Source organism: Balaenoptera ricei, chromosome 12 (assembly GCF_028023285.1).
Source record: "Balaenoptera ricei isolate mBalRic1 chromosome 12, mBalRic1.hap2, whole genome shotgun sequence".
Lineage (NCBI taxonomy): Eukaryota > Metazoa > Chordata > Mammalia > Artiodactyla > Balaenopteridae > Balaenoptera > Balaenoptera ricei.
In genome coordinates, this window is record NC_082650.1 from 60,010,940 (window position 1) to 60,028,291 (window position 17,352).

The window sequence follows — 17,352 nt, forward strand, 5'->3', positions numbered from 1 at the left end:
TTTTCATTTCTAATTCTATTGATTTCAGTCTTCTCCCTTTTTTTCTTGATGAGTCTGGCTAGCAGTTTACCAATTTTGTTTATCTTCTCAAAGAACCAGCTTTTAGATTTATTGATCTTAGGTATTGTTTCCTTCATTTCTTTTTCATTTATTTCTGATCTGATCTTTATGATTTCTTTCCTTCTGCTAACTTTGGAGATTTTTTGTTCTCCTTTCTCTAATTGCTTTAGGTGTAAGGTTAGGTTGTTTGTTTGAGATGTTTCTTGTTTCCTGAGGTAGGATTGTATTGCTATAAACTTCCCTCTTAGAACTGTTTTTGCTGCATCTCATAGGTGTTGGGTCATCGTGTTTTCATTGTCATTTGTTTCTAGGTATTTTTTGATTTCCTCAGTGATCTCTTGGTTATTTAGTAGCATATTGTTTAGCCTCCATATGTTTGTATTTTTTTACAGTTGTTTTCCTGTAACTGATATCTAGTCTTACAGTGTTGTGGTCGGAAAAGATACTTGATACAATTTCAATTTTCTTAAATTTACCAAGGCTTGATTTGTGACCCAAGGTATGATCTATCCTGGAGAATGTTCCATGAGCACTTGAGAAGAAAGCGTATTCTGTTGTTTTTGGATGGAATGTTCTATAAATATCAATTAAGTCCATGTTGTCTAATGTGTCATTTAAAACTTGTGTTTCCTTATTTATTTTCATTTTGGATGATCTGTCCATTGGTGAAAGTGAGGTGTTAATGTCCCCTACTATGACTGTGTTCCTGTCGATTTCCCCTTTTATGGCTGTTAGCCTTTGCGTTATGTATTGAGGTGCTCCTATGTTGGGTGCATAAATATTTACAATTGTTATATCTTCTTCTTGGATTGATCCCTTGATCATTATGTAGTGTCCTTCTTTGTCTCTTGTAATAGCCTTTATTTTGAAGCCTATTTTGTCTGATATGAGAATTGCTACTCCAGCTTTCTTCTGATTTCCATTTGCATGCAATACTTTTTTCCATCCCCTCACTTTCAGTCTGTATGTGTCCCTAGGTCTGAAGTGGGTCTCTTGTAGACAACATATATACGGGTCTTGCTTTTGTATCCATTCAGCAAGTCTATGTCTTTTGGTTGGAGCATTTAACCCATTTACATTTAAGGTAGTTATCAATATGTATGTTCCAATTAACATTTTCTTAATTGTTTTGGGTTTGTTCTTGTAGGTCTTTTCCTTCTCTTGTGTTTCCTGCCTAGAGAAGTTCCTTTAGCATTTGTTGTAAAGCTGTTTTGGTGGTGCTGAATTCTCTTAGTTTTTGCTTTTATGTAAAGGTTTTAATTTCTCCGTCGAATCTGAATGAGATCCTTGCTGGGTAGAGTAATCATGGTTGTCGGTTTATCCCTTTCACCACTTTAAATATGTCCTGCCACTCCCTTCTGGCTTGCAGAGTTTCTACTGAAAGATCAGCTGTTAACCTTATGGGGATTCCCTTGTATGTTATTTGTTGCTTTTCCCTTGCTGTTTTTAATATTTTTTCTTTGTATTTAATTTTTGATAACTTGATTAATACGTGTCTTGGCATGTTTCTCCTTGGATTTCTCCTGTATGGGAGTCTCTGTGCTTCCTGGACTTGATTGACGATTTCCTTTCCCATATTAGGCAAGTTTTCAACTATAATCTCTTCAAATATTTTGTCAGTCCCTTTATTTTTCTCTTCTTCTTCTAGGACGTCTATAATTTGAATGTTGGTGCATTTAATGTTGCCCCAGAGGTCTCTGAGACTGTCCTCAATTCTTTTCATTCTTTTTTCTTTATTCTGCTCTGCAGTAGTTATTTCCACTCTTTTATTTTCCGGGTCACTTATCCATTATTCTGCTATTGATTCCTTCTGGAGAATTTTTAATTTCATTTATTGTGTTGTTCTTCATTGTTTGTTTGCCCTTTAATTCTTCTAGGTCCTTGTTAGACATTTCTTGTATTTTCTCCATTCTATTTCCAATATTTTGGATCATCTTTACTCTGATTACTCTGAAATTTTTTTCAGGTAGACTGCCTATTTCCTCTTCATTTGTTTGGTCTGGTGGGTTTTTACCTCGCTCCTTCATCTGCTGTGTATTTCTCTGTCTTCTCATTTTACTTAACTTACTGTGTTTGGGGTCTCCTTTTCACAGGCTGCAGGTTCGTGGTTCCCATTGTTTTTGCTGTCTGCCCTCAGTGGGTAAGGTTGGTTCAGTGGGTTGTGTAGGCTTCCTGGTGGAGGGGACTGGTGCCTGTGTTCTGGTGGATGAGGCTGAATCTTGTCTTTCTGGTGGGCAGGACCGCATCTGGTGGTGTATTTTGGGATGTCTGTGAACTCAGTATGATTTTAGGCAGCCTCTCTGCTAATGGGTGGGGTTGTGTTCCTGTCTTGCTAGTTGTTTGGCATGGGGTGTCCAGCACTGCAGCTTGTTGTTCGTTGAGTGGAGCTGGGTGTTTGTGTTGAGATGGAGATCTCTGAGAGAGCTTTTGCCATTTGATATTATGTGGGGCAGGGAGGTCTCTGGTGGACCAATGTCCTGAACTCGGCTCTCCCACCTCAGAGGCTCAGGCTTAACACCCAGCCGGAGCATCAAGACCCTGTCAGCCACAAGGCTTGATTTCCCCTCTGTTCTGTGGTTGAGGAAATTGGGACTCAGACACGCTGGGTGACTCTCATGTGGCCCATGGCTGATGAGTTAGAGTGAGATGTAAACCTGGGGAAACTCCAAGAGCACTTGTGGTGTTCTTGCTGCAAGTCTGTGCCCCATGGTTGGCCAAGGGGCTGGCTCCATCCACTGAGAAAGCTGCTGTCTCTGTATCTTCATTATAGTTGAAGACTTTTCCCATCTCATTCTCTGCTCTCTCCAAAGACAGCAATTTTTCCTGAAACTGTTATGCTTCCCTTTTCCTCGTGCAGACACTGCAGTGCCAACCTGGTTCCGACTGACACTGTGAGGAGGGAAGGAACACCAAACCACCCTCACCAGCAGAGACGGAGAGGCAAGCGCCCCACCTTTGTCTTTCAAAATTTCATGTGAGTAGATAAAATAGCCAAATAAACATAAAGGCAGCTGTATGAAGCCTGGCTGTCAGTTTGCCTCCTCCAAGTTAGAGAATTACAACAGGAATTGATTTTATTTTATTTTAGTTTCATTTTATTTTTTCATTTTGCTTTGTTTTAATTATTTTATTTTGGAGGTACTAGGTCAACTCTAATCTAGTCTTTGGGCATAACACCATCCTCTACAAAGTCTCCCAATGCTGGGGAAGATCCCAGAAGTTATGATTGATATGCAAGATCCCAGAGCCTGGATATTTAAAGACCTAGTCCCTATTTGAGGACTTCTTTCTTTTATATGTATAAAAGTTATTTATTTATTTATTAATTTTTGGATGTGTTGGGTCTCCGTTGCTGCGTGGGGGCTTTCTCTAGTTGCGGTGCGCGGGCTTCTCATTGCGGTGGCTTCTCTTGTTGCTGAGCACGGGCTCTAGGCGTGCGGGCTTCAGTAGTTGTGGCATGCAGACTCAGTAGTTGTGGCTCGTGGGCTCTCTAGAGGGCAGGCTCAGTAGTTGTGGCGCATGGGCTTAGTTGCTCCGTGGCATGTGGGATATTCCTGGAACAAGGCTTGAACCCATGTCCCCTGCATTGTCCGGCGGATTCTTAACCACTGCACCACCAGAGAGGTCCCAGGACTTCTTCACCAGCTCTTCCTATACACAGATTATCAGTTCTTTTTAGTCCTTACAGTATTTGCTTTATTAGCAGCTATCAAATGGATCTGCAAAGGCTCATACAAAATATGGAAAAGAAGGTAGGTCAGGGCTTGGGAGTGGTTATCAGTGGAAGTGACAGAGTGAGAACTGCTCATCTTTAGGCTGGAGGAGACAGAGTTGGGCCAGGACAGGGTCTGTCACTGCCCAAGACCCTGGGTGAGGAGCAAAGGCATAGATTGTGCAGAGAAGATCCTGTATGCTTGGGAAAACAGAGGCATGCCAGCTTTGTACACAGCTGTGAGGCAGGTTTATGCTTCATGTCTTTGCTAGATTTCAAAATAGCCCTGGGCATATTTATAAGAAAGGAAGTTTGGGGATCCATGGGGGTTTAGAATAGGTAAAGGATCATGGAAATACCATATTTCCTTGAAATGGAGAAAGAAGAAAGGCTGCTCATTAAACTAAGATATCTCATAAATTTTGACACCAATTTCAGAGATGTTAAATGGTTCAGAAAAAGGAAATCTAAGAACTGATGAAATATGGTAAAGCATTCCATCATGCAAAAAAAAAAAGAAAAAAAGAAAAAAGACTACCCTAAAGAGAAAGTTCTTTTTAATTCCCTGCCACTTTCTGTGGGCGGCTGAGATAAAAAAGTGCTGTAAAAAATTGATAATTCATGAAAGGTGACATTCTTTGGTTGACACTGTGAGTTAACGGAATCCTTTCTTCACCTGTGAATTTTAGGCAACTTCTCTTAAAATATAAGGTAAATTGGTTTCTTTTTCCCTAATGAGCACAAATGGATGTGTATCTGAATATAACTTTGTTCTTTGGTTTTTGAGGGAATTTAGACATCTTAAAAAAATTAAGAGACACAGGAGACCTTTTCAAAGATGCAGCCCATGTTCTGTCATAATCAGCATGCTTCTCCCCGCCGCTATGAGTCAGGACGAACCCGCTTCATCAGTGGGTACCGCCTGGGAAGGGTGCTCTCTCCACACCTCCTGACAAACCCGGAATCACACCATATGGTGATTTCCATGGTTTTGACTGATTTCTAGCCAAGGTGATAGTAATTTCCCACTGGGCCAGGTTCAAGTGAGCACTGCCACAGAGCAGGCGAACACACGAGCAGTCGATAGGTGAAGTTTGCTTCTAAATTAGCAACCGCCAAATACACAAGAGTTTTCAAAGCTGTTTTCCTGACTGATATGACTGCACCTGATTTCCATGGTCCTTGATTACAGCAGCTCTCAAAAAAGAAAAATCCTTCCAAATGCTGCCGGTGCTAAATCGCAAATTATCTGCTTGACTCCAGTGGTGGTGGCTTGAGAATGAGCTCTGAGGACATCAGAGGCTCGCCTTGTTTGGCTACTCTCAGGCCCAGCATAGCTCACGAGTTGAGTTTTTGAACCATTCCTGGACTCATCACTAGGTTCTTTAAAAGAGAAGTTTGGGGAACTTTCTACCCAGAGAGGAGATTTACAACTCATGTCTTTTCTTCTAATTGCCAGTAAAATTTGGAGGACTCTTGTTGGGTGCAGACACATCTTTCCCTATCGAATCTCTTACCTCATGAGGGAGAGAAGTGCAGCAAGCAGGGTGATGATTTGTTTTGACAACATCAAAGCAAGTGAAGAAAAAAGTTACTTTTTTCTCTAAGTGGCACACATCATAAAATTATAATCTTGCACCTCTTCTTGTTTTGATGCTGTAAACCCAAGAGAGATGCTTTTATTGAAAATGTAATTCTCAAATACCTGATATCAGAGAGAGATATTTTGTTGTCTGGCATTTTGCTGAGCTACGGCTTCCAGAGTCACTTAAGTATATTTTCCCCCCATGTTCTGCTGGATAAAAGAGAGGATTACAATGCAACATTCAATTCCATTTTTATACAAGTGTCCTTAATGTCCCTGATATGTACCATCACCATATTTATGTTTGGGGACTGAAAATATAAATGAAACTGAATTCTTAAGAAGGTGCTTTGATCAAATTTTCATACTCTAAACCAGGAGTGATAAAGCAATACAGAAATTGCAAGACTGTTTCAACCTTCTCCTGTTTACTAATAAAAGCAGCATTTTTATGCAATCAAGCTTTTGTGTTCTGAGGTGAGCATAATATAATGATTGCATTTGCATTTTCAAGCATTGATCATGGTACCGTCTTCTGCAGCACACCTGTGAAATTTCTACTTTGAAGAAATTGCTTTGCAACGTGAGGAGACTCCATTCTGGTTTAGTTATCCGAGGGTCGCATTACAGAGTGGTGGTTTAGAACACGGACAGGCTTTGGGGCCAAGCAGAACTGGGCTGGAATCCCAGCTCGGCCCTACCGGCTGTGTGACCCTGGACACATAAATTAACCTTCCTTAACATGTTTTCCCATCTGTAGAATGGAGTTGATAGTAACACCTACTTATGAGACTGTTTCGTGATTAAATGAGATAATGCACATACAGCACTTCGCATAGAAACATGCACTCAATAACACTGCCTTTGGTTTGTGATGTTGGTGCTGTTGATGGGATTGCCATTGACATGACTAGTAAGCAAAGTCAGACTAGTTGTCTCTAAGTAGACGGAGGGGCTATGACACCTACACCCATAGAGAGAAATGGTCTACAGTTTGGGAGAGAGAGCTGCAGAGGAGGTATTCTGCTTATGTAGACTTGGATTTATTTGTTCTGCACCAGCAAAATGAAAGTTTTTTCTTGAAAAGGAAGGAGGATGGAAGGAAAGAGACGGTTCCAGGCTGCACTGCAAACAGAATGAGGGTTAGAGGGTTGTCAGTCTTAACACCTGTCTCGGGACCCTGTACAAGGTAGTCACCCGGAGACTTGTAGCTCATTTAGACTACACCATGTTGTTGTTTTTTTGCAACAGGAAAAACTTTCTCTTTTCTTGTTTTCAAAAACTAGGTAAAAAATTGTTATCTCTTCAGCAAACCTGTCCTCACTGGGTTGGACCAATGGTGCGGGTGATTTTGAGCCACACTCACATATAAAAATAAGAGGAGTCAGTTGTAGAAACTCTTTATTTCAAGGGTCCTTAATCTTGGGAATGTCATAGACAACTTTGAAAGTTTCATGACGTTTAAGTGCTCTTTCCCTGAGAAAAAAGGCTAACATACAACCATAGATACAATTTTGTGTATAACGATGGGAGTCCCAAGTCCTCCTAAGCCCACCCATGGGACTCCAGGTTAAGAGCCCTTGATATAGCGATTTCCTCACCTCAGGTATCAAGAAGGCTCTGGTCCTTAAAATCCACAACTTTGATTCTGTTGGCTTCTGGGGACTAGGGTAGCCTTCTAATGAGAATAGGCATCTTGCCCAAAGGTGACACCTCAGAGCTGTGACTTTTGACTCTAGAAATGAAAGGAGACTAAAGAGAGGTCTGTCCACAAATAACAGACAACTGTTATCAGAACCTGGAAGAGGGTAAGGTGGGTAAGGTAGGACGATTGAACCGCGGACACAGACTAGGAATAAGAAAAGGGATTGTATCTTCTTCAAGGGGTGGATGGCTGATGCTTGAATTCAAGAATGGGTTCAATGTTTGTGTCTCAGTTAAGGAACTAATTATACTTCAAAGTAGAGAAGACTGTCAAAGCGTTGGTCGTTTTGCTTAGGTTGTGTTCATAGTACCACGGGAACTTTGTGAAAGAGACTGAAATTCTTCACAGGGCATATTGCAAAATGAGCCCTAGGGTGATTGAGCGGTATGTCTGAGGTTACAGAATGGAAGAGACAAATAAAAACAACAGCAGAGTCCTTTTGCGTATTCCTCTGCCTATGTGCTCCATGAGGAAAGAGGGCAGTTCCAACTGCTGGGTTGAGTTTCTTAGAGAGGTTTTCTTCATTTCTTGAGAAAGAAGGGAAATTGTTCAAGGACAAAATTGCTCTGTGAAGAACACAGAAAAAAGGAGTCTGCCGACTAAGAGGGAAATTAGAGAAATGAGAGATTGTGCCTCTTAATTTATATGTTCAAATTTTAGAATGATTGTTTCTTTCTCTTTGTAAAATATTTTCTAATTATTTCTCTTAGCGTACTGTTTTAAATAGCATCACTTCAGATCTTCAGGGTCGTGTGTGTGTGAGGGTGGAACGTGTTATCATTGTGAATTCATTTTTTTCTTACTAATATCGGTCTAGACTTGCCTAAGGGGATAGGTACGTGGGATTTTGCCAGGAAAGGTGAGGATATATTCTGACTGCGCTACAGTGTCGAGTCCTGGGGTCCTGGCGCATGCCATGCTGTGTCCCTCACTCAGTTAGCCCCGGGAAGGCCTGCGATCACCACACAAAAGATCTGTGCCCTCAGGACGGGTGTCAGCCTCCTACCACTGGGCCCAGTGAGCCCTTTTTTTTTTTCATATTGAGGTTCTGTTTCTCCCATTTGGCTCTGAAGTTACACAGAGTGCCTGTAAATAGATCTTTGTGGAATTTGTATACACCCCCAAATCCATCTACTTCTCTAAAATTCTTTTTTTTTCCCCCAAACTCTACACCTAAATTCTACTTATATCCTCCCACAGCCCTTTCAGAGAGAGAAAAGCAGCCACTTGCAAGGCCCCACTGTTTTTATGATAATGCTACAGCTCACAGAACAACATCTCATAGAATTTCCACAGCAAACCTCCAGGTAGCCCTTTAGAATGCCCGTGGGTTCCATATTATAATTTTAGCACAATGGATTTCTTTAAATTTATTTTCTGTTTAGACGAAATTGAGATAGCCTGTGTTGTTTCTGGCCCATGTTCATGGAGAATTTTTGAAAGCTTGAGCATCCAAATGCTATGGGAGACCTGGGATTCATTTCTCCCCCTCAGGGAAAAGCTTCCTCGTAGCTCTTGCCCAGGCATGGCAGGCCCAAACCCGTTATGACGACCAAAGCCGCATCTCTTCATCATATGTAGCCTCAAAGGGGGCAGGAGAAAGGGAGATGTGAAGACCACAACGCCAGGAAAGACACAATGTCTCAGACGTGGGAAGATTTGTCTTATGGTGCTGTCTCCAGGAGAAAACCATGTTTTCCATGGGGAGAAAGAAAGTACCAAAAGTAACTCTTTAGAGCAAAATTATTCCCTGCATACCACACAGGGCGACCATGCACGGATTTAAGAGAGATGTTTTTTGCTTGTTTGTTTTTTAAGAAGTGGTTTAAAGCGTAAAGAACTCTAGAGGTCAGTTAACAGCCTCTGGACAAGAGTTCTAGTTATCAAATTGGACAAGCTCCTTGTCTTCCTGGCCCTTTGCATTTTCCTCTGGTGGTGGGTTACACAGCACCCCACATTTCAAAGTGTAAAGTCCCACGTTGGGCTCCACTGATTTGCCACTTCTCTTCTCTGGCTTTATCCTCATTTTAGTCCAGTCGCCCCTGCAGTGACCTCTTCTTCTTTGAGCTTCATAAAATTTTAGGCAGGTAAAGTCTACCCAGGTAAAATGGATCCAGATTGTGACTGATTGCACAAGTGTGCAATGGGGAAGGCATTGAGTGTTGACCATGGCAGGCAGGTAAGCACTTGGGGTGAAGCAGTGAACAAGACAAAGCTCCCTGCCAGGGCCCTTACACCTGAGGGAGAGGAAACATGTAACGATAAATGTAATGAACAATTACATTATATAGAATGCTTTAAAAGTATTATGGGGGTGGGGAGGAGGAAAACAAAGAAACCTAGAGTGATGAAGGAGTTGGTTGTAACTTCAGATAGGATGGTCAGAGTGGGTCTCATTGAGAAAGTGGTACTTGAGCAAAGACTCGAAGGAGAGTTAACATTAGACTGTGTGTAGAGAATCACTCCAGGTGGAGGGAACAGTGCATTGAAGAGCCTCAGGGCATGTTCATGTTCCAGAAACAACAAGGAGGCTGGTGTGGTGGACTTGAAGGGGCAAGGGTCATGTAGTAGACAAGAGGTCCCAGAGATTATGTGGGAGAATCAATCCCTGCCATCGGACTAATGCCTTTTGCTGATTGGCCCAAGCCTGGGTTTCTAAACCAGTTACTGGCAAGAGAGATGAGAAAAACAGCACAATCCCATCCTTGGCTTGTGTGTCTCAGAACTTGAGCTTGGAGCTAAGCCCCCAAACCACAGGGCGGCTGAACATCTGGGAAGGGTAAGGCGGATGCTGAGACTCAACCACGACATCCTCCACTGTGACTGAACCTTAAGAAAGTTTCCCCGCACAGTCCCTAAAGTTTGAGTCCCAATCTTGGCCAAACAGCTTCTCGGTTTTGGCTGTTATACCACTGGCTGTCATCAAATATCTTTCAACCACAGGAACTGGAAGAAAAGGAGCAAGGCATAGATGATGTGGGTGGTCAAGGAGATACATAAGGAAGACCTTACTGGCAGTAGATGGCCGTTTCTGAAAAGGATGCTGAAGGCCCTTCTCTGGGCGTCTACAGAGACTCGGGGGCAAGGCTGTGGGGCTGCGGTGAGACCGTGCAGGAACACCTCTGACAGTGGCCCCATGAGCTTTCCACATTCTCCCCAGCTCTTATCTTGTGTGACCTGGAACACAGGGTAGTGGTTCAGAGGTGACAGGAGCCTGCTTTATTCCCTTTCTTCCTGCTGGCTTCCTGTTGTCTCCACGTTCACAGCTTTCCTTTAGATCTCAGCTTGAAAGATCAGGCTCAGAAACTGTGAGAGTTTAGGGATGATCTAATGCTAATCCGATGCCCTTGGATTTCAAATGTGAAAACTGAGCTCGGGGAAGGGCACTGACTTGCCCAAATGTACACTCTTGGGGGTTCATTTTCCACCCTACTTAATCCAGTAATCTGACTACAATAACACTAAAATGGCTCTTATTCAGTTTCTTAAAAGTTTTCTATTCTTACAGATTTGCTGAATCCTGGCTATAAGCGTCAGGAATAATCTCAAAGTTATTTAGAAGGTGACAGTGACTCTTGCAGACAGGAGGGATTATCTAAGACTCGAGTCATCAAGGTTGATTAGGTGGTCATTACCTACTTAAAAGCCAGATAGAGGACACAGGAAAGTGTGTAGGGTACATATTACCTCGGGAAATGAAAACAAATGAAAGTGAAATTCTACCTTGAGTAACATCATAATAGCAATGCACTCTAGATTCTGAGACAGGAAACATGGGTTTTAGGTGTAAAGTCTGCTCTTTCTGTGTGACCTTGAGCCAAGGCACTTCATCTTTCTGAACTGCAATGTGCTCATCTGTAAATGGGGACAGTGGGGTTAAACTGGTTGGTTATTGTGAAAATTCAGCTAGAAATTGATGTGAAAGCACTTTGTAAACTTGAAAGCTCCTCACAAACAAACGATAGTATTATGGCCAAGTGTAGACTGCAAACACATTGCCCTGGTGGAGGTAGAAAGGTGATATGGTCCTCATCAACTCAGGCTGCAGATTAAATAAATTACTATAAATCGTTCACTATTATAACTTCTGAGTCTCATAATATGATAATTTACAAAGTAATCCATGTAGTTCAAAGGCATTTGGGGCGATGTGCTTCACCATAAGATTTGTAACTCCCTCCCTGAGAGGTGCTATGATATGGCCTCACCTGTGTTACTGCAGGAGCCGTTGGTGGGATCTGGGGGTTTACTCTGGTCACGGCTGGGTGGTGAGGAAGGTGCAGGACCTGTGCCCTGGAGACCAAACATATGCTGGGTGGTGGGAGGTTGAGGGCCGTCTGGCCAACAGCAAAGGATAATTTGGTTGGGGAAGATGAATTGCTGTCTCACAACGAGAAGGCTTGGCGCCATTTTTAGAGAGGGCTGGAAGCTGGTGCCACAGAAAACATTCTTTATTCTTGGAGGCAGTGTGCTTCATGGTTAAGAGTGTAGGCTCTAGAACCAGATTGCTTAGATTCGAATCCTAGTCCTCTTAAGTTTTAGTGGTGTAACCTTGTGCAAGTTATTAAATACCTCTCAGGGTTAGTTTTCTCATCTGTAAAATGGCGATAACAGTAGTCCTAAGGTTTATTGTGAGGATTAACTGAAGTAATTCATAAAATATGCTTATGTTAGCACCTGGCATGTAGCAAGTAAACGGTCAATGTCCCTATAAATTCATTCAGGTAAGTTTCTTTCCCTACATACAGCAACGGGTATGAATACCACATATTTAAAAACCATAATTATTATTCCTTCTTGTATTTGAATATTTAGCATAAAAAACTGACCCTAAGGCTAAATTTTAAAATCTCTCTTTTAATAGAAAAGAAAAAATGATAAATAAGAAAACTTTTTTTTTTTAACATCTTTATTGGAATATAATTGCTTTACAATGGTGTGTTAGTTTCTGCTTCATAACAAAGTGAATCAGCTATACATATACATATATCCCCATATCTCCTCCCTCTTGCGTCTCCCTCCCACCCTCCCTATCCCACCCCTCTAGGTGGTCACAAAGCACGGAGCTGATCTCCCTGTGCTATGTGGCAGAGCCTGAATTTTGAAAAGTGGGAGATTCTTACTTACATTCTAAAATTAAATAAAGTCAATAAAAGAAGAAATAACAGATAGTTACTTACTGTCTCTAAATTGGCTAATTGAAATTGTTTTTTAACTCCACTGGAAACAACAGAATAGGGAAATGAAAATAAGTTGAAGTTTCCATGAAAAGAAAGAAGAAAGAGGTGGACTTTTAGGAATCTTGAATGATATGGGTACAAGGAAAGCATTTGTACTCTGTGAGGAAACCCCCATGAGAATCAGAGGACAGCCCACCATCCCAGCTCATTCCCAGAGGGCCACCCTGTCACCTCTTCCTGAACCATAGTAAGATCTACTCTGGGGAGTAATTCACATCGCTGCCCTTCCTTATGGAACTAGTGACTCGGAGATGTGGCGTTTAGTGAAAAACTACAAAGTATGACTTTGCTCAAATTCTGGTTAAGCAGAAGCCAGTGAGCCTTCGTGATACCAACAGCCTATTCCTGGGCAGAAGCATGACTACAGCAATCTTCACTACCTCACCTGTGAGCCCCCAGTGGGATTGTAAGTCCCTCTACATACATTCTAACAGACCACTCTGCCAAGCTTCTCTGTTATACACCATGCTCTGAAATATGTAATGTTTCCATCATAAAGCCCATCAGGGGTCAGCTCCTCTTCCATTTCGTAACTCCTTTAAACTAATGTCACAGAGAAGCTGCTAATGAATTCACACTTTAGGTCTTTTCTTCCTTAAGGATAAAGTCGGATTAATCTGGTCCTGCTTCTCTTTGAATTAATCATCTTCAAATACAGTTGGTCTCCCAACTTGCTTCCTTCTTTGGAATATTTACTGCCCACCCACAGAGAACTAGAGAGGAAGGAAGTTCCCTGAGAATCAGATTCTAGGAGCACAAAGCAATAGTTGGAAGGATGAGATTTCCCAATTTCTACTCTAACCAGCAGCCACTCAAGCCTCTATTTCATCATCCGTCCAGAGAATTTTTGTGGTAATCAAATCCAGCCCCGGTCATGCCACAGATCACTGGCCTTGTCCAGAGTTCTAGTTCATTCTTTTAAAGTTTGGGTTGCAGAAATCACATTTTTATTATCCCTGCCCAATGGCACATTCTGAGTTGTGGCTTCTGCTCTACTTCATTCTAAGGAGAGCACGAACCAGCCACAAGGACAGGGGAGAAACGGATTTGTTGAGCACATTATTACTAGTATTATTCTACCTCATTATATATAAAGGGAACAGCTAACATTTTTTTGGAAGCTTATTTTCCTCAGTCACTGGGATAAGGTTTTCAGAATATCTAGATAGGTTGGAATTGCAGGAAAAGTCGCCACGGGTGATTTCAACTTTCTGCAGCACAAATTGGTTGATTCTTAGGTGGGTGCATGGAAGCTGCCAGCAAAATTCCATGTGTTTTGCCTGCTAATGTCAGCACTAGCCATTGCCAGAGACTAATGTTTTCTCTTCTCTTTCACTTTCTAAATTTCATGGGAGTGCCTCTCACTGATGGAATCTAATCTGTATCCCTGCAGACAAAAAATTCTGGAAAATAGAGTTCCCAGGCTTCTACCCTGTGATGCAAGGGACAGTTCAGAAGGAACTGGGGATGGTGCTGAGTTGACTGCAGTCTGTTCTAGTCACTACTTTCTACTGCCTTCCAGTAAAAGACACTTTTCCACTGTAGTGAACAGTACCACCACCCATTCCTCAGGCAAATAGTGAACATCTACAGATGATAGACACACGGATCTGAGGGTTTTAAAATCTGATATTCCTAGCCTCAGGTGCTCTTCACACTACCTATTAATCTTATTCAGATGCCTGGAAATTTTCCTACTGTGTCATCCTTTACTATAGAATTTACTTTATTTAGTGAAATGTATCAATTCCCAACAGATTGATAAGAATTGTAATTATTACAATCATTGTTGATTCTCCCCCCTCCCTCAGGTTTACCTGTTACTGTTTATCTTGAATGGTCTTCTCCCATGGAGTAAATACGGGAATTTCTCCTGTTAGGGTTTTTAGTGTCAGTGCCTCGTTAGAGATTGTTTTGTGGTTTATGAATTTTTATTAAATCAGTGGCTCTGACATCTACATTAGACCCCTCCTCTGTCAGATTGCATTATTCCCACAGGGCCTTCAGGGTCCTGAATTCTGGAAGAAGACCAAAGAGTCAAGCCATATCTTAGGTGTCATGGGTAGATCTGGTATGAGTAATAGAAGAAGGAACACTGGGGAAAAGACTAGAGAATAAGGTAAGTGAGAAGTAGAAGGGAAAGGAGAAAGATAAAGTAGAACCATGTGTCTCAGAAAATGGGTGCAGTAACACCACCAACTGGCTTTAAGTTGCCCAGAAAATTGAGGCAATAGATTCTATCCCCTTAATATATCTTCACTCTGTCCGTTCCTCCCCCTCAATACCACCATTCATCACCAACCTCTTGGGTTATTGCAACAACTTCCTTATTTGTTACCATGTCTCCAACTTCACTCCCACAAATGCATTCTGCTGAGGACAATCTCACAAAAAAAGAAATCTCATTATTTTAACCTTCCTTGGCCCCTTGCCAAGCTTACTCATAATCTGTTAATGTTTATAAAAGTTTTGAATGGAGCAAAGTTTATGGGATTAACTTTTTAAAGGTGTGTATAAAATTGCTTTTACAGTAAAATCTTAGATAGGTAAAATAAAAAATGTAGAAAAATATTGGAAGTCATCTGCCAAAATGTTAATTGTATGCCTCTGCATGGGTAAGATTATGGATGATTATTTTTTCCTTTCCAATTTTCTACAATGAGCATATACTACTTTCATAATCAGAAAAGAGCAAAATTTTTCTTTAAATGAAAAAAAATTAACCAAGTTTCCATGTTAAGTTAAAACTCAGCCATTGTCTCTTCATCAACATTATAAAGCGGGGCAATCAGTTTTACTGACCAATTCTTCTTGGGAAAATGGATGGAGACATTAGAACAAACTTATCCATTTGTATTATTTGTTATCAACTTTCTAATGAATTTATGACCCACGGTAAGAAGTAAAAAAGAAAGTATATGTATAGCTATGTATATACACATAGAGTATACATATATGTATACATGTATGTATATGTTTGTTTATGTGTGTTATAGAGCAGTTAAAGTCATCATATAAATTCTGCATATACAAAGTATGAATTCCAAAAAACAGGGAAAATGGAGGCACAGAGAAGTTCTGAAATCTTTGTGAGGTTTCCCAGTAGCTACCGCCTCATGAACATTACTCAGTACTGCTGACACCAGCCCTCTGTTAGTTCCCTGATCCTTGCTACCTGTCAGGTAAAAGAATGGCAGAATTCTCTAATCTCTGAGTCACTTTGATATTGTCAAAATTTATTGGAGGTACTTATTGTTCTGGTCAGTCTTCAAAATCCAGGAGATAAAAAATAATCTGATCCAATTAAAAGGATGTTTCCCCTCTACTGTGAGAAATTAGCATCTTTTCTTTGTTCCAATTTCCCGGGAAGTTTTACAGGTTCCAGACCTGGGCCAGTTTACGGCTCTCTTGGTACTTAATTGATTTTTTTTTTTTCCTCTCTAGGCAAAGACTTAATAAGGATCCATCCTTTCTGTGTCAATTCCAATGCAATTCATTCCATAGTGGTAAAATTTTAAAGGTACAGAAGAAAATAACAGAATGTTAATTCTTACTAAATTCACAGTGATACACACACACACACACACACACACACACACACATCTTAATCTCCAAATATCCCTAAATTTTTCTCATTTTAACCCAATGTTGTATAGACTTAATTGGTATTTCCACTCTAATTTTTTTCCCCTCTGTATTTGATGACATCTTTTTCTTCCCATCTTTTTTTTTTTTTCCCTGTAGTAGACATAACCAATATAGGAAATTATTTTTAAGGTAAAATTTTAAGGTAAGCTTTTACTCACTTTATTTCCCATGTTATTTTCCATCTGTAGTTGAATGTGAATGAATTATTTTAAATGAGTTTCCAAATTATTATAATGTATATTTCTGTCAAATGGTTTGTTTTCACACAGAACAGTCATAAGTTAGTGCTTCTTTCATCTCAGCACTGTTGTGTACGTCTTTCTCCCTTCAGAATTGATTGTTAATACATAATAAGAGCCATATCCACCTACTCTAATGAAGTTATCAGTCACTTCATCAGATGCTTCAGAAGAAAGCTAAAATTAATGTTGAGTTTGTCTGCCCAGCAGCAGAATGGGTTCCAGAAATGAATTTGACTATAACTTTTCATAGAATCATTTTATCACAGGGACCTTTAGAGTAAGAAATTTTGTCAAATTAATGTAATTTAACTTGACAACATTTTTTGTTTGTTCTATGCCATCAAAACAACTTGTATTTTGAGGCCTTGACAATTTTTGTTGCTGTGTGAAGGGCTCCTAAATTATCTATCTGATGCAAAGACTAATGAAAGAATAGCCCTGAAACCCTGACTAAACATAGTCCTGAAGGTTGACTTCCTGGTCCAACGGTAGAAGGAAAATCAATCCCAAAATTCTGGGGAAATATTTAGGATTTTTCAATATGCATGTTAGGATTATTGTTTTGGATTTTAAAATATTTTTTCCCTCATTTCTCTTTTTTATTCTACAGTTTTTACTTTCACATTTGCATTATATATTTGTCAAAATGTCATTGGATTAGGAAAGAAATGAAGACATGAAGGAAATAGTGAATAGTGAAGAGGGGGTGAAGTCAATGAATTGGGGGTCCCAAGTGAAATGTTATGGAAATCAGGGTACTAGAGAGAATAAGCAGAAAAGATAGAAGGAGGCTTGTAATTGAGATTATGAGGGGTTACAGATATTGGTAATGACAAAGTCTAGAATACAACCACAAGAAAAAATGACTGAGATAAGGTAGAGGACAAGTCATTGGAGAGGGAAGCTGGTATATCAGAAGTGTCATCCCCTTGGATATAAGAATCAGCAAGACTGAAGTAGTGTGAAGAGGTGACAGCCAGCCTGGTGTAGCATCTTTGAGGAATGAATGGGATGACTGGGGGTTGGTAGAAATTCTGGTTGGTTTGGCTGATAGCAAGAGCCTCAAAAGCGCTGAAGGCTTAAAGTCAGGAGAGAGAGTGAGTGATCTGGCAGGAAATGAGGAAGGAAGCTACCTCAGCTCCAGGTCCATCTGTGGGAAG

The 17,352-nt window shown here is 40.7% G+C and overlaps 1 long non-coding RNA gene across 1 annotated transcript in view; it reads left to right on the forward strand.

Moving 5' to 3' along the window:
* Positions 1 to 17,352, forward strand: part of LOC132376352 (uncharacterized) — a 55,598-nt gene that overhangs the window by 21,367 nt on the left and 16,879 nt on the right. The window contains exon 2 of the long non-coding RNA XR_009506278.1: positions 2,918 to 3,034. This is a non-coding gene — a long non-coding RNA (uncharacterized LOC132376352). The remainder of the gene's footprint in view (positions 1 to 2,917; positions 3,035 to 17,352) is intronic.